Here is a 14,808-nt window from a genome sequence, read left to right on the forward strand (position 1 = left end):
TCACATGACTGTTATTTCTGGAATGGGTGCCTGAGATCAGAGCAGCTACCTTAGGGAAGAAGACTTAGGGTGGATGCTTCTTGCTGGTCAGCAGAGGAATGAATAGAATGACCTGGGGCAAGAAGCCCCGTAAGTCCTGGGATACACTGAGACCCAGGTACAGGTGGTGATATGGGTTCCCGGAGAACCCTGTAATAAGGTTTAGACAAGGCGAGGACCTGATCCTTGTGGTGATGGCAAATCAGTATTGTTGGTAGTGGCAGCAAAGATGTCTTTCCTTAAAAATGTTTTTTAAAAAATGAAAAAAAGCCCACATCTCATTTTATTAGATTTGATTCTTATGTGTCCAAAACAAAAAAAAGAAGCATAAAAATGTTTTTTAAAAAATAGAAAAAGTCCATATCCCATTTTACTAGATTTGATTCTTTATGTATTTAAAACAAACCAACAAAAAGCATAAAAATATTTTTTAAAAAATAGAAAAAAAAAATGTTCTTCCTGATTCTTAAGGACAGAGCAGTTGTAGAGAATGAAGAAGGAGCCGGGGAATTAACCGATTCCTGTTATTTAGAGAGAGGGTGGAGCTCTGGGGACTCTTTGACCCTCTCCCATAATTAGTCCTTCGTATGGAGGTATCCGGAGAGAGAGCTCTCCCAGGGTAGGCAAGGGAAGATACTAGAGGGAATGGTCCTTTTGGGTAGAGTGTCCCTGGCAGTATGTGGAAGCCAGAGGCAGCGCGATTCCTTCTCACATTGTTGCTACTCTTAATTTTTAACTGGTTTAGGATTTCATTCTCTGTAGGGTGACCTTCAGCCAGCTGTTCAACCTAGTGATTCTTGGTGTCACCATCTGTAAAACGTAGGTAGCAACCCTGACCTGTGGGAGATATTATAGATTTGATGAGGTCATCTTCAGTTTTGAACGCAGCTTCGGCTCTCACTTCAGCTTTACCCTCGACACTCCTCATTGCTGTCATTTCCCACCTCACCCACTTTGCTTTCCTTTGAAACACACACATATGTATGTATCACTTTACATCCCCACCAACAGCACACCAGGGTTCTCTTCCCCACATCCTCACTGACACTTATCTCTCTTGTCTTTTTGATGATAGCTGTTGTAATAAGTGTAAGGTGATGTCTCATTGTGCTTTTTTGGGGGGGACGGGGACGTCTGTGATGGGTCTTAGCTGTGGTGTGCTGGTTCTCTATTTGTGGCACTCGAGGTTAGTTTCTCCGGGGCATGTGGGATCTTAGTTTCCAGACCAGGGATTGAACCCGTGTTTCCTGCATTGAAAGGCAGATTCTTAACCACTGGACCACCAGGGAAGTCCAGCCCCCTCTCATTGTGGTTCTGAGTTGCATTTCCCTGATGGCTAGTGATGTCAAGCATGTTTTCATGTTCCTGGTAGCCCTTTTTTATGACTTTGGAAAAAACATCTATTCAGATCCTTTGTCCACTTTTTGATCAGATTTTTTTTTCCTGAAAAATATCTGTTCAAGTCCTTTGACAATTATTTAATTGAATTTATTTTGCTAGTGAGTTGTATATGTTTTTTTTTTTTTTGGAATATTAACCCCTTATCAGATAATATGGTTTACAAATATTTCCTCCCATTCTGTAAGCTGCCTCTTTCAGGGGCCAAGTGAAGACACTTGAACCCAGAAACCTTCACCATGGTCCCTTTGATCTTCTTTCCATGTCTCTCAGGATCTTTCAGAATCCTTGTATTCATCTTGAAATTAACTTAAATGATTCCTGCCTCAATAAGAGTGTTGGAAGGTTGGAGAAATATGTGACTTTCTCCAGTGCCCCCTCTCCCCAGATAGAGCCAGTAGTCTGGCATTCAAGGCTTCTAAGAATCCAGCCTCAAGTTTCCAGGCCTGGCACGTGTTCTGCTTTTTCTCACATAAACTTGTTGCCCTGGTGGGGTTGGGTGACTCTTTGCGCATCCCCACCTCTGTATCTTTGCTTGAAGGAATGCCCTCCTTGTCCCTTTACACCGACCTCATTCCTCCCTACCCCTCCAGCTTCAAAACAAGCATCCCCTCCTCCAGGAAGCCTTTCTAAGCCTCTTCTCACTTCCCACAGCCTTTAGAATTTGCAAAACAAACAATCTTTTTTCACCTTCTGCTTTTCATTTCATTATAGGGCTTCCCTGGTAGTTCAATGGGTCAGAATCTGCCTGCCAATTCAGGGGACTTGGGTTCAATCCCTGGTCCAATATCTCTGGAGGACCCAGCGCTTCTGTTTCTCAGCCCCATGGCACCTGAGTTTCTCCCACTTTCCTTGCCTCTTCCCTGGTTGACCCTGACAGTGACAGTACATACCCTAGAGAGACAAAGAGGGTGCCAGTGAACAGAGTGAGCACCCACTCATGTTTTCTGGACTGAGCTGAAACCTTTGTCTCTATTCCTCAGCCACTCCTGCTTTCTACATCTCTTTTCTGGCTCCCAAGGGAGATCCTCTCCTGCCAGGCTCTCCAGTCCCTCCCTGGGACCCTGATCTGTGAATGTGAGAGAGCCTGGGGAGGAGGTGAAGCAGGGGGATCCGAGAGTGCAGGCTGGGGAGGTGAGATCCATGGGTGAGTGTGCTGCTCCTTAGCTCCTAAAAGAGGCTGGCCCAGGGAGCCCAGACACAAATTTCCCTGTGAGCTAGTGAGTTTTCCTCTGGGCTTTTGTGGTGGCCCTTCTTTTTCTCCACCAGCGGGTCACCCTGCCTGCACCCCTCCTATTCCCATCCCAGTCACCTCCCACTTCAATTCTGCAGAGTGAGGGGAGGAGGCCACTTCCGGAGCAGATGTCTAGGGGTGGGGCACACTTTAGAGGGTGGGTGCTCTGAGGATGGGAAAGTTATGGGAAAGTCTGGGGAGAGAGGTGGGGAAGAGGAAGCCTGACAGAAAGGGCAGTGGGAGGTGAAGAGGAGGACCAGTGGGTGTTGTGGGCAAGGGCAGGATCCGAGAATAGAGCAGGATGTGAATAGGGGTAATAGCTTCTAGGTGTCAGGTTCAGGGAGGCAGAATGGAGTGGGGGGTGATACCCTCAAGAATGAAATCTCTCAATGGCCTCCCCAGCTTAACTTTCCCCTGTCTTCATCCTCCACAGACTAACTGTGACATCCATGCACTTTGCAACTGGGGTTCAGGGGAGAATGTGGCCTCTTGACTTCCCCCTTGTCTTTTCTTCTACCTCTTCCTCTTTCCTACTTTTATGGTGACTCTGTGTTCCTTTTCCTTTTTGCTCTTTGGGCTAGTACTCAGCCATCTCTTTCCTTTTACTCCATCTCACAAGCCTGACTGTTTCAGTTTTCTCTGAACCAAAAGCTCTGACTTGTCTTATGATGAAACCAGGTGGGTGGGATTCATTCATTTGTTCATTCAGCATGTATGTAGAGGCAAGATCACAATGGCCAGAGAACTTGGTTGGGCCAAAGGAAACCTAGGATTCTGGTTCTGCACTAGGTAGCTTTGTGACCATGGACACATTTAAGTCTATCTATGTCTTTGTTTTCTCATCTTCCAAATGATGGAATTAGACCAGATAAGCCCACTTTTCTGCTCAAATGCCCTATTGACTCCTTGATGCTGGAGTTATGTTTATTAAGCAGTGCTGGCCACCTAATTCATTCGGTCCCATTGGTTCAGGTCACTCTGCCTTTATCTGCTCCTTATGCCATCTCTTCTCTGTGTCTTTGAATCTTGCTTCCTCTTCATATTTGAATGTCCTTTCTTGTCTATCAGCCCTTATGGGGCTCATCCTTGGGCTCACATGCTATTCCAGGGTTGCTGACATTTGAGAAGTTGGCTTTGAGTTTCTTCTGGGAAGAGTGAGGGTATCTGGACTGTTTTCCTTATAGAACTCCTCATCCTGGAATGGTCATTCTGCATGTCTCCCCCAGCCCCCCCCCCCCCCCAACTTTTAAGAGAGTTTCATTTGTCAGTACTTCACAGTCCAACACCCAGATCTCATTGTATCTTAATCCTTCCTTTGTTCAGTTGGGTGGGTGAAAGGAGAAACTCCAGCCTAAGAGGGTTCTTGCTAAAGTTTAGGAAAGTATTCTTGAATAAACACTTCTCAAATTGTTGGATGTGAGAAATGGAACATTTCCTGCCATATTAGTGAACAATGATGTCACAGTCCACAGTCGTCAGCAATTCCAGACCTCCAATCTGAGCATAAAGGCACTCAGGAAGTAGAAGAATATCTGAGATCTAATAGCCATCAGGTTGCAGCCACTCCCTACAGTGAGCCCAAGGGAGCTTAGGATGTGAAAAACATAAGATGCTGGCCCCGGATAGCTGAGACGGATATGAAAGGAATGATTTCAGTTAGCTCAGATTCTTTCTTGCATCCTCCCATACATAGAAAAGTGCTAAATTTCTTAACTTGAGATATCTGATTTTCTTTAATTAACAATAATCTTTTGCTCAATCTGATTTCGGTGTTGACCATCTGGTGATGTCCATGTGTAGAGTCTTCTCTTGTGTTGTTGGAAGAGGGTGTTTGCTATGACCAGTGTGTTCTCTTGGCAAAACTCTTTTAGCCTTTGCCCTGCTTCATTCCGTACTCCAAGGCCAAAATTGCCTGTTAATTCAGCTGTTTCTTGACTTCCTACTTCTGCATTCCAGTCGCCTATAATGAAAAGGACATCTTTTTTGGGTGTTAGTTCTAAAAGGTCTTGTAGGTCTTCATAGAACTGTTCAACTTCAGCTTCTTCAGTGTTACTGGTTGGGGCATAGGCTTGGATTACTGTGATATTGAATGGTTTGCCTTGGAAACAAACAGAGATCATTCTGTCATTTTTGAGATTGCATCCAAGTACTGCATTTTGGACTCTTTTGTTGACCATGATGGCTACTCTATTTCTCCTGAGGGATTCCTGCTCACAGGAGTAGATACAGCGGTCATCTGAGTTAAATTCACCCATTCCAGTCCATTTTAGTTCGCTTATTCCTAGAATGTTGACAGTCACTCTTGCCATCTCCTGTTTGACCACTTCCAATTTGCCTTGATTCATGGACCTGACATTCCAGGTTCCTATGAAATATTGTTCTTTACAGCATTAGACCTTGCTTCTATCACCAGTCATATCCACAACTGGGTATTGTTTTTGTTTTGGCTCCATCCCTTCATTCTTTCTGGAATTATTTCTCCACTGATCTCCAGTAGTATATTGGGCACCTACCAACGTGGGGAGTTCCTCTTTCAGTGTCCTATCATTTTGTCTTTCATACTGTTCATGGGGTTCTCAAGGCAAGAATACTGAAGTGGTTTGCCATTCCCTTCTCCAGTAGACCACATTCTGTCAGACCTCTCCACCATGACCTGCCCGTCTTTGGTGGCCCCACACGGCATGGCTTAGTTTCATTGAGTTAGACAAGGCTGTGGTCCATGTGATCAGATTGGCTAGTTTTCTGTGATTATGGTTTCAGTATGTCTGTCCTCTGATGCCCTCTCATAACACCTACCATCTTACTTGGGTTTCTCTTATCTTGGACATGGGGTATCTCTTCACGGCTGCTCCAGCAAGTGCAGCCACTGCTCCTTACCTTGGATGAGGGGTATCTCCTCATGGCCGCACCTCTTGACCTTTAACGTGGAGTAGCTTCTCTCAGCCCTCCTGCACCAGCGCAGCCAGCGCTCCTTGGACTCTACACATACACAAGAGAATACTCTACACATGGACATCACCAGATGGTCAACACCGAAATGAGATTGATTATATTCTTTGCAGCCAAAGATGGAGAAGCTCTATACAGTCAGCAAAAACAAGACCGGGAGCTGACTGTGGCTCAGAACATGAACTCCTTTTTGCCAAATTCAGACTTAAATTGAAGAAAGTAGGGAAAACCACTTGACCATTCAGGTATGACCTAAATCAAATCTCTTATGATTATATAGTGGAAGTGAGAAATAGATTTAAGGGACTAGATCTGATAGATAGTGTGCCTGATGAGCTATGGATGGAGGTTCATGACCTTGTACAGGAGACAGAGATCAAGACCATTCCCATGGAAAAGAAATGCAAAAAAGCAAAATGGCTGTCTGAGGAGGCCTTACAAATAGCTGTTGAAAGAAGAGAAGCAAAAAGCAAAGGAGAGAAGGAAAGATATAAACATCTAAATGCAGAGTTCCAAAGAATAGCAAGAAGAGATAAGAAAGCCTTCCTCAGCGATCAATGCAAAGAAATAGAGGAAAACAACAGAATGGGAAAGACTAGAGATCTCTTCAAGAAAAGTAGAGATACCAAGGGAATATTTCATGCAAAGATGGGCTCGATAAAGGACAGAAATGGTATGGACCTAACAGAAGCAGAAGATATGAAGAAGAGGTGGCAAGCATACACAGAAGAACTGTACAAAAAAGATCTTCATGACCAAGATAATCATGATGGTGTGATCACTCACCTAGAGCCAGACATCCTGGAATGTGAAGTCAAATGGGCCTTAGGAAGCATCACTATGAACAAAGCTAGTGGAGGTGATGGCATTCCAGTTGAGCGATTCCAAATCCTGAAAGATGATGCTGTGAAAGTACTGCACTCAATATGCCACCAAATTTGGAAAACTCAGCAGTGGCCACAGGACTGGAAAAGGTCCATTTTCATTCCAATCCCAAGGAAAGGCAATGCCAAAGAATGCTCAAACTACTGCACAATTGCACTCACCTCACACGCTAGTAAAGTAATGCTCAAAATTCTCCAAGCCAGGCTTCAACAATACATGAATCGTGAACTTCCAGATGTTCAAGCTGGTTTTAGAAAAGGCAGAGGAACCAGAGATCAAATTGCCAACATCCACTGGATCATGGAAAAAGCAAGAGAGTTCCAGAAAAGGATCTACTTCTGCTTTATTGACTATGCCAAAGCCTTTGACTGTGTGGATCACAACAAACTGTGGAAAATTCTGAAAGACATGGGAATTCCAGACCACCTGACCTGCCTCTTGAGAAATCTGTATGCAGGTCAGGAAGCAACAGTTAGAACTGGACATGGAACAACAGACTGGTTCCAAATAGGAAAAGGAGTATGTCAAGGCTGTATATTGTCACCCTATTTATTTAACTTATATGCAGAGTACATCATGAGAAACGCTGGGCTGGAAGAAGCACAAGCTGGAATCAAGATTGCTGGGAGAAATATCAATAACCTCAGATATGCAGATGACACCACCCTTATGGCAGAAAGTGAAGAGGAACTCAAAAGCCTCTTGATGAAAGTGAAAGTGGAGAGTGAAAAAGTTGGCTTAAAGCTCAACATTCAGAAAACGAAGATCATGGCATCTGGTCCCATCACTTCACGGGAAATAGATGGGGAAACAGTGGAAACAGTGTCAGACTTTATTTTTTTAGGCTCCAAAATCACTGCAGATGGTGACTGCAGCCATGAAATTAAAAGACGCTTACTCCTTGGAAGGAAAGTTATGACCAACCTAGACAGTATATTCAAAAGCAGAGACATTACTTAGCCAACAAAGGTCTGTCTAGTCAAGGCTATGGTTTTTCCAGTAGTCATGTATGGATGTGAAAGTTGGACTGTGAAGAAAGCTGAGCGCAGAAGAATCGATGCTTTTGAACTGTGGTGTTGGAGAAGACTCTTGAGAGTCCCTTGGACTGCAAGGAGGTCCAAGCAGTCCATTCTAAAGGAGATCAGTCCTGGGTGTTCATTGGAAGGACTGATGCTAAAGCTGAAACTCCAATACTTTGGCCACCTTATGCGAAGAGTTGACTCATTGGAAAAGACTCTGATGCTGGGAGGGATTGGGGGCAGGAGGAGAAGGGGACGACAGAGGATGAGATGGCTGGATGGCATCACGGACTCAATGGATGTGAGTTTGGGTGAACTCCGGGAGTTGGTGATGGACAGGGAGTCCTGGTGTGCTGCGATTCATGGGGTCGCAAAGAGTCGGACACGGCTGAGCGACTGAACTGAACTGAACTGAACTGTATCTTTTGATATTTAGACTATCTGCTCTTTGTTGTAAGACTTCTATAAAACCTGGCTTCTTCCCATCAGCTCCTCAGAGCGGTTCTCTTAGGTTCACTTGAGATGCTCTCTCCTGGGCTTAAGTCCTAAAAATTCCCACTGAGTAAAACAAAGCTGAAGTTTTAGGTTGTTTAAAGTCAATATTTTTTAAGTCGATAGATGCCTTTGGTCAATTTCTAGAGCCCTTCCATTATCGTTTTTGACAAATCTGTACAGTTATTTTGTTTTTGTTGTTGGTGGTGAGAGTATTTGCTGAGTGCCTGCCTCACTCAGATATTTTAAAAGTTCCCCTCCACCTTAACCTCCTTAACCCCTAAATAATGGTAAGTCAAGTAGAATCAGGAAATTAAATCTACTAAGACCAAGTAGAAACAACCTTTTATTTGCTTTCTTTTTGAAATGTCTGAGTTTCTTGCGAGTATGGAGACCATGGAGTCTGAAGTAACCCTTGACACCTTCCCCTTTCCCTTTCCAAGTGCTCCATTCAGCACATATTTATTAAACAGCTTTATAACCATACAGACTTGTTAAGTATGTCTTATTTCCCCCATTTTACAGATGAGGAAGGCTTAGAGATCCTGAGTGATTTGCCCCACAGGTCAATATTAGCCTCAGTACTAAGGCTCAAATCTGCCAGTTTGCACTGCACTTCATTTCCACCCATCTCAAACCCTGGCTTCTGCTTTCCCCTGCAGGAGACATCATGAAATCCTTACTGAACCCAGGAGGTCTGTGAGGCAGGGACTCCTTTCCCCAGCCCTGCCTAGTGGGGATGAGGTCTCCGAGGAGCATTCTGACAAGGTTCTCTACTGATGCCCCTCGAGGGCAAGGAACTGACCCTTTGCACTGCCATCGACTCTCCCTGATGACCCTTTTCTGCTCCAGATCCACGCAAGCCTTACCAGTGCCCGCTGCGGGGCAAGGGCGTCAGCCACCCCTCCAAAAGGAACCGCCAACAGCGCATCCCCAGCGAGAAGAAGCTTTTCCAGTGTCCACAGCTCAATGAGAGCCTGAGCTGGAGCTCAGATCCGACTTGCCACTGCTGCAGGCACCGCGGGGAGGCTCCTTTAAGCTGCGCGCCGTCCGCGGAGCGCTTTGGCCTCAAATCTTTAGAGTTGCTGAGGACACGGGACACCAGCAGTGCACGCACGTCGCTGAGCTGCCCTGCCCGCAGTGCACCCGCAGCTTTGGCCGCATCTCGTCATGCTCGCGCACCAGCGAATCCACAGGGGCCAGCAGCCCTACCGCGGCAGTGAGTTTCGACAAGTGCTTCCACCTTGGCCAAGACCCGGCACTGGCGCATCCACGGTGGCAAGAGACCCCACAAGTGCGCGGATTGTACCAAGTGTTTCAGCCACCGCGCCAACCTCATTCCGCACAGGCGGGTCCCCGCCGGCGGGAAGCCCGGCAAGACAAGTGGCGGGGTGGCACGGAGCTCGCACCTCATCCCGTACCTGTGGCTAGGGATGGCTAAGACCAGGGCTTCAGCAGATGGTCGCGCACCACAGGGTCCATATGCGCAAGAAACCCTAAGGCTGCGCGGCCGACCGGGGTTGGGGGGCGGGGTGGGGGCGGCAGGAGCTTCAGTCCTAAAACCAACCTCATCACATCCAGAAGCTGCAAGCCTTTGGCCTCCTGATGGGAACAATGGACACACTGGAAAAGACCCTGATGCTGGGGAAGGATTGAAGGCAGGAGGAGAAGGGATGATAGAGGATGTGATGGTTGGATGGCAGCACCGACTCAACAGACATGAGTTTGAGCAAGCTCTGGGAGATTTTGAAGGACAGGGAAGCCTGGTGTGCTGCAGTGATGGGGTCGCAAGGAGTCAGACACGTCTGAACTACTGAACAGCAACAACCAGGGTTTTGCCTTTTCTCAGAGCTAAGAATTAAAGAGCCTCTTGAGGAAAGTGAAAGAAGACAGTGAAAATGTTGGCTTAAAACTCAACATTCAGAAAGCTAAAATCATGGCATCTGGTCCCATCACTTTGTTGTAGCCACGAGTTCTGGGAAACAAACTCACTCAGAAGGACAATGCAGATAATGGAGTGCAGATTATTACACGGGCAGGCCCAAGGCAGAGTCTCCTCTTAGCCAAGGATCCTGACCAGTTTTTGTGAAAACCTTATATACCCTAAGTGTACATGCACAAACCCACCTCCCCAAATTCCCTGAAACTAGTCTGAACAAAGGAAAAAGAAAGATACAATCAAAGTTAACCCATGATTCATATGCCTTAAGGCTAGGTAGTGCTGTGAAAGTGCTGCACTCAATATGCCACCAAATTTGGAAAACTCAGCAGTGGCCACAGGACTGGAAAAGGTCATTTTTCATTCCAATCCCAAAGAAAGGCAATGCCAAAGAATGCTCAAACTACTGCACAATTGCACTCATCTCACACGCTAGTAATGCTCAAAATTCTCCAAGCCAGGCTTCAGCAATATGTGAACCGTGAACTTCCAGATGTTCAAGCTGGTTTTAGAAAAGGCAGAGGAACCAGAGATCAAATTGCCAACATCCACTGGATCATGGAAAAAGCAAGAGAGTTCCAGAAAAACATCTATTTTTACTTTATTGACTATACCAAAGCCTTTGACTGTGTGGATCTCAACAAACTGTGGAAAATTCTGAAAGAGATGGGAATACCAGACCACCTGACCTGCCTCTTGAGAAACCTATATGCAGGTCAGGAAGCAACAGTTAGAACTGGACATGGAACAACAGACTGCTTCCAAATGGGAAAAGGAGTATGTCAAGGCTGTATATTGTCACCCTGTTTATTTAACTTATATGCAGAGTACATCATGAGAAACAAGCTGGAATCAAGATTGCCGGGAGAAATATCAAGAACCTCAGATATGCAGATGACACCACCCTTATGGCAGAAAGTGAAGAGGAACTCAAAAGCCTCTTGATGAAAGTGAAAGTGGAGAGTGAAAAAGTTGGCTTAAAGCTCAACATTCAGAAAATGAAGATCATGGCATCTGGTCCCATCACTTCATGGGAAATAGATGGGGAAACAGTGTCAGGCTTTATTTTTTTAGGCTCCAAAATCACTGCAGATGGTGACTACAGCCATGAAATTAAAAGATGCTTACTCCTTGGAAGGAAAGTCATGACCAACCTAGATAGCATATTCAAAAGCAGAGACATTACTTAGCCAACAAAGGTCTGTCTAGTCAAGGCTATGGTTTTTCCAGTGGTCATGTATGGATGTGAGAGTTGGACTATGAAGAAAGCTGAGTGCAGAAGAATTGATGCTTTTGAACTGTGGTGTTGGAGAAGACTCTTGAGAGTCCCTTGGACTGACAGGAGATCCAATCAGTCCATTCTAAGGGAGATCAGTCCTGGGTGTTCATTGGAAGGACTGATGCTAAAGCTGAAACTCCAATACTTTGGCCACCTCATGTGAAGAGTTGACTCATTGGAAAAGACTCTGATGCTGGGAGGGATTGGGGGCAGGAGGAGAAGGGGACGACAGAAGATGAGATGACTGGATGGCATCACTGACTCGATGGACGTGAGTTTGGGTGAACTCCGGGAGTTGGTGATGGACAGGGAGTCCTGGCGTGCTGCAATTCATGGGGTCGCAAAGAGTCGAGACGACTGAGAGACTGAACTGAACTGAAGGCTAGGTAGTTAACAGTGGAGAATTATCAATAGGCCTGTGGTCATACCCCAATAAGCATAATAGAATGTATGATTATATTTGGTTACCCAGATAATTAGGGTATTCTTTTAGGCTACAGAGAGCCCTGGGGCTCTTTCTTCTGGGGGTCTGGTTTCCAGTTGGTGTGTCGTTTCCATAGATACTGGGCATATAGCTCAAAGTCCACAGTCCGCCCAAGATGGAGTCCTGCTTTCAAGATAGAGCCTGTTCTGTTTCCTCCTTCAGCTTAATGGCAAATAGGTGGGAAAACAATGGAAACAGTGAGAGAGTTTGTTTTTTGGGGGGCTCCAAAATCACTGCAAGTTGGTGACTGCAGCCATGAAATTAAAAGATGCTTGCTCCTTGGAAGAAAAGCTATGACCAACCTAGACAGCATATTAAAAAGCAGAGACATTACTTTGCCAACAAAGGTCCGTCTAGTCAAGGCTATGGTTTTTCCAGTAGTCATGTATGGATGTGAGAGTTAAACTATAAAGAAAGCTGAGCACCAAAGAACTGATGCTTTTGAACTGTGGTGTTGGAGAAGATTCTTGAGAGTCCCTTAGACTGAAGGAGCTCCAACTAGTCCATCCTAAAGGAAATAAGTTCTGAATATTCATTGGAAGACCTGATGCTGAAGCTGAAGCTATAATACTTTGGCCACCTGTTGTGAAGAACTGACTCATTGGAAAAGACCCTGATGCTGGGAAAGATTGAAGGCTGGAGGAGAAGGGAATGACAGAGGATGAAATGGTTGGATGGCATCACTGACTTGATGGACATGAATTTGAGTAGGCTCTGGGAGTTGGTGATGGACAGGGAAGACTGGCGTGCTGCAGTCCATGGAATTGCAAAGAGTCAGACATGACTGAGTAACTATAAACTGAACTGAGTGGCCTTCAGGCAAATATCTGGGGTTGATGGTTACTAAGTAGGGTTTCTAAGCAGGCCTCGGTCCTTCCTGCCTCTTCAGTGTCTTCCATGCCCCTATCCAGAAGTGTAAGAAATGCTAGAGAGCATCAGACAGCTAATCTCTGGGTCCTCAGGGAATGATCTTGGAGCAGAAGGTACAGGGCAGGTGGTAGGTGCTCAGGTTAAATCTGTTTGTAGAGTTTTTTTTTTATCTAACTTACATCATCTTATTTTCTAAGGTTTTTATTCTCACTTGTTGGAGCCCCTAGTCTATCTCATGGGAGAAGATAAAGAGGGAGGAGCAGGTGGCCCCCTTTTGAAGAGGTCCCCTGAAATATTTTCACCTCCTAAATGACCTGAGCCCTGCAGTCCAAGTGTCCTCATTTGTACCACCCCATGGTCACCTTGCTCCTCCTCCCTCACCCAAATCTTTGGTTTTCAGAGTTCTGAATTTTGGTGTTACAGGGTTGTGTTGTTTTCTTTGAAATTGTACTCTGCTTCACTGGTGTAACTTCCTGCCTGTGTTGCATTAGGGCAGGATGTGGTGGGAGTCTGTGTAACTAGCAATTAAAAAAGCCAAACAAGCAACACTTTTTTGTGTTTCCACAGAACTCAAAACAGGGGGTAGAAGTTAAACACAGGGGACATGGTGGTGGAGAGTTAGCGGCCTGGTTTCCTCTCAGCACTTGATGTTTTCTGGTTGAAGAGGTGTCAGAGTTGATACGGTGAGGGTAGCAATACCATTCTTTGCTCAGTCCTCTAACCGAAAATCAGACGTTATGGAGCTGGAAATTATCACCAAATTCCACTGGATGCACTTCCTGGAGGTTGGTACTTCCTATATGTTTCCTTGTGCACCGACTTTTCCCTTCAATCAGCTGTCGTTTTGCTGGAAGAAAATTATTTTTAAGCTTGTGGTTGGTGGAAGCCAGCACTTCTCTTTCTACATGAATTATATGACTAGCCACACTTTCCTGTGCAGTCTTGGCAACTGGTTTAAAAATACTTTGATTTTGACTTTCTAATTTTCCTCAACGTTCCTGGAGCCTATCAAGTTCTGGGAAGAGGCCTTTCCCTATGTCGTTGCATACTATACACTTTAGGTCAAAATATCAGGAGTTCCAAGGAATAGCAAGGAGACATACAAAGAAATAGAGGAAAACAATAGAATGAGAGAGACTAGAGCTCTCTTCAAAAAGATTAGAGATACCAAGGGACATTTCATGCAAGTTCAGTTCAGTTCAGTTCAGTTCAGTCGCTCAGTTGTGGCCAACTCTTTGCAACCCCATGAATCGCAGCACGCCAGGCCTCCCTGTCCATCACCAACTCCTGGAGTTCACTCAACTCATGTCCATTGAGTCGGTGATGCCATCCAGTCATCTCATCCTCTGTCATCCCTTTCTCCTCCTGCCAATCCCTCCCAGCATCAGAGTCTTTTCCAATGAGTCAACTCTTCACATGAGGTGGCCAAAGTACTGGAGTTTCAGCTTTAGCATCAGTCCTTCCAATGAACACCCAGGACTGATCTCCTTTAGAATGGACTGGTTGGATCTCCTTGCAGTCCAAGGGACTCTCAAGAGTCTTCTCCAACACCATAGTTCAAAAGCATCAATTCTTTGGTGCTCAGCTTCCTTCACAGTCCAACTCTCACATCCATACATGACCACTGGAAAAACCATAGCCTTGACTAGACGGACCTTTGTTGGCTAAGTAATGTCTCTGCTTTTGAATATACTGTCTGGGTTGGTCATAACTTTCCTTCCAAAAAGTAAGTGTCTTTTAATTTCATGGCTGTAGTCACCATCTGCAGTGATTTTGGAGCCCCCAAAAATAAAGTCTGACACTGTTTCCACTGTTTCCCCATCTATTTCCCATGAAGTGATGGGACCGGATGCCATGATCTTTGTTTTCTGAATGTTGAGCTTTAAGTCAACTTTTTCATTCTCCTCTTTCACTTTCATCAAGAGGCTTTTGAGTTCCTCTTCACATTCTGCCATAAGGGTGGTGCCATCTGCATATCTGAGGTTCTTGATATTTCTCCCGGCAATCTTGATTCCAGCTTGTGTTTCTTCCAGTCCAGCGTTTCTCATGATGTACTCTGCATATAAGTTAAATAAGCAGGGTGACAATATACAGCCTTGACATACTCCTTTTCCTATTTGGAACCAGTCTGTTGTTCCATGTCCAATTCTAACTGTTGCTTCCTGACCTGCATATAGGTTTCTCAAGAGGCAGGTCAGGTGGTCTGGTATTCCCATCTCT

Source organism: Bos javanicus, chromosome 23 (assembly GCF_032452875.1).
Source record: "Bos javanicus breed banteng chromosome 23, ARS-OSU_banteng_1.0, whole genome shotgun sequence".
Classification (NCBI taxonomy): domain Eukaryota; kingdom Metazoa; phylum Chordata; class Mammalia; order Artiodactyla; family Bovidae; genus Bos; species Bos javanicus.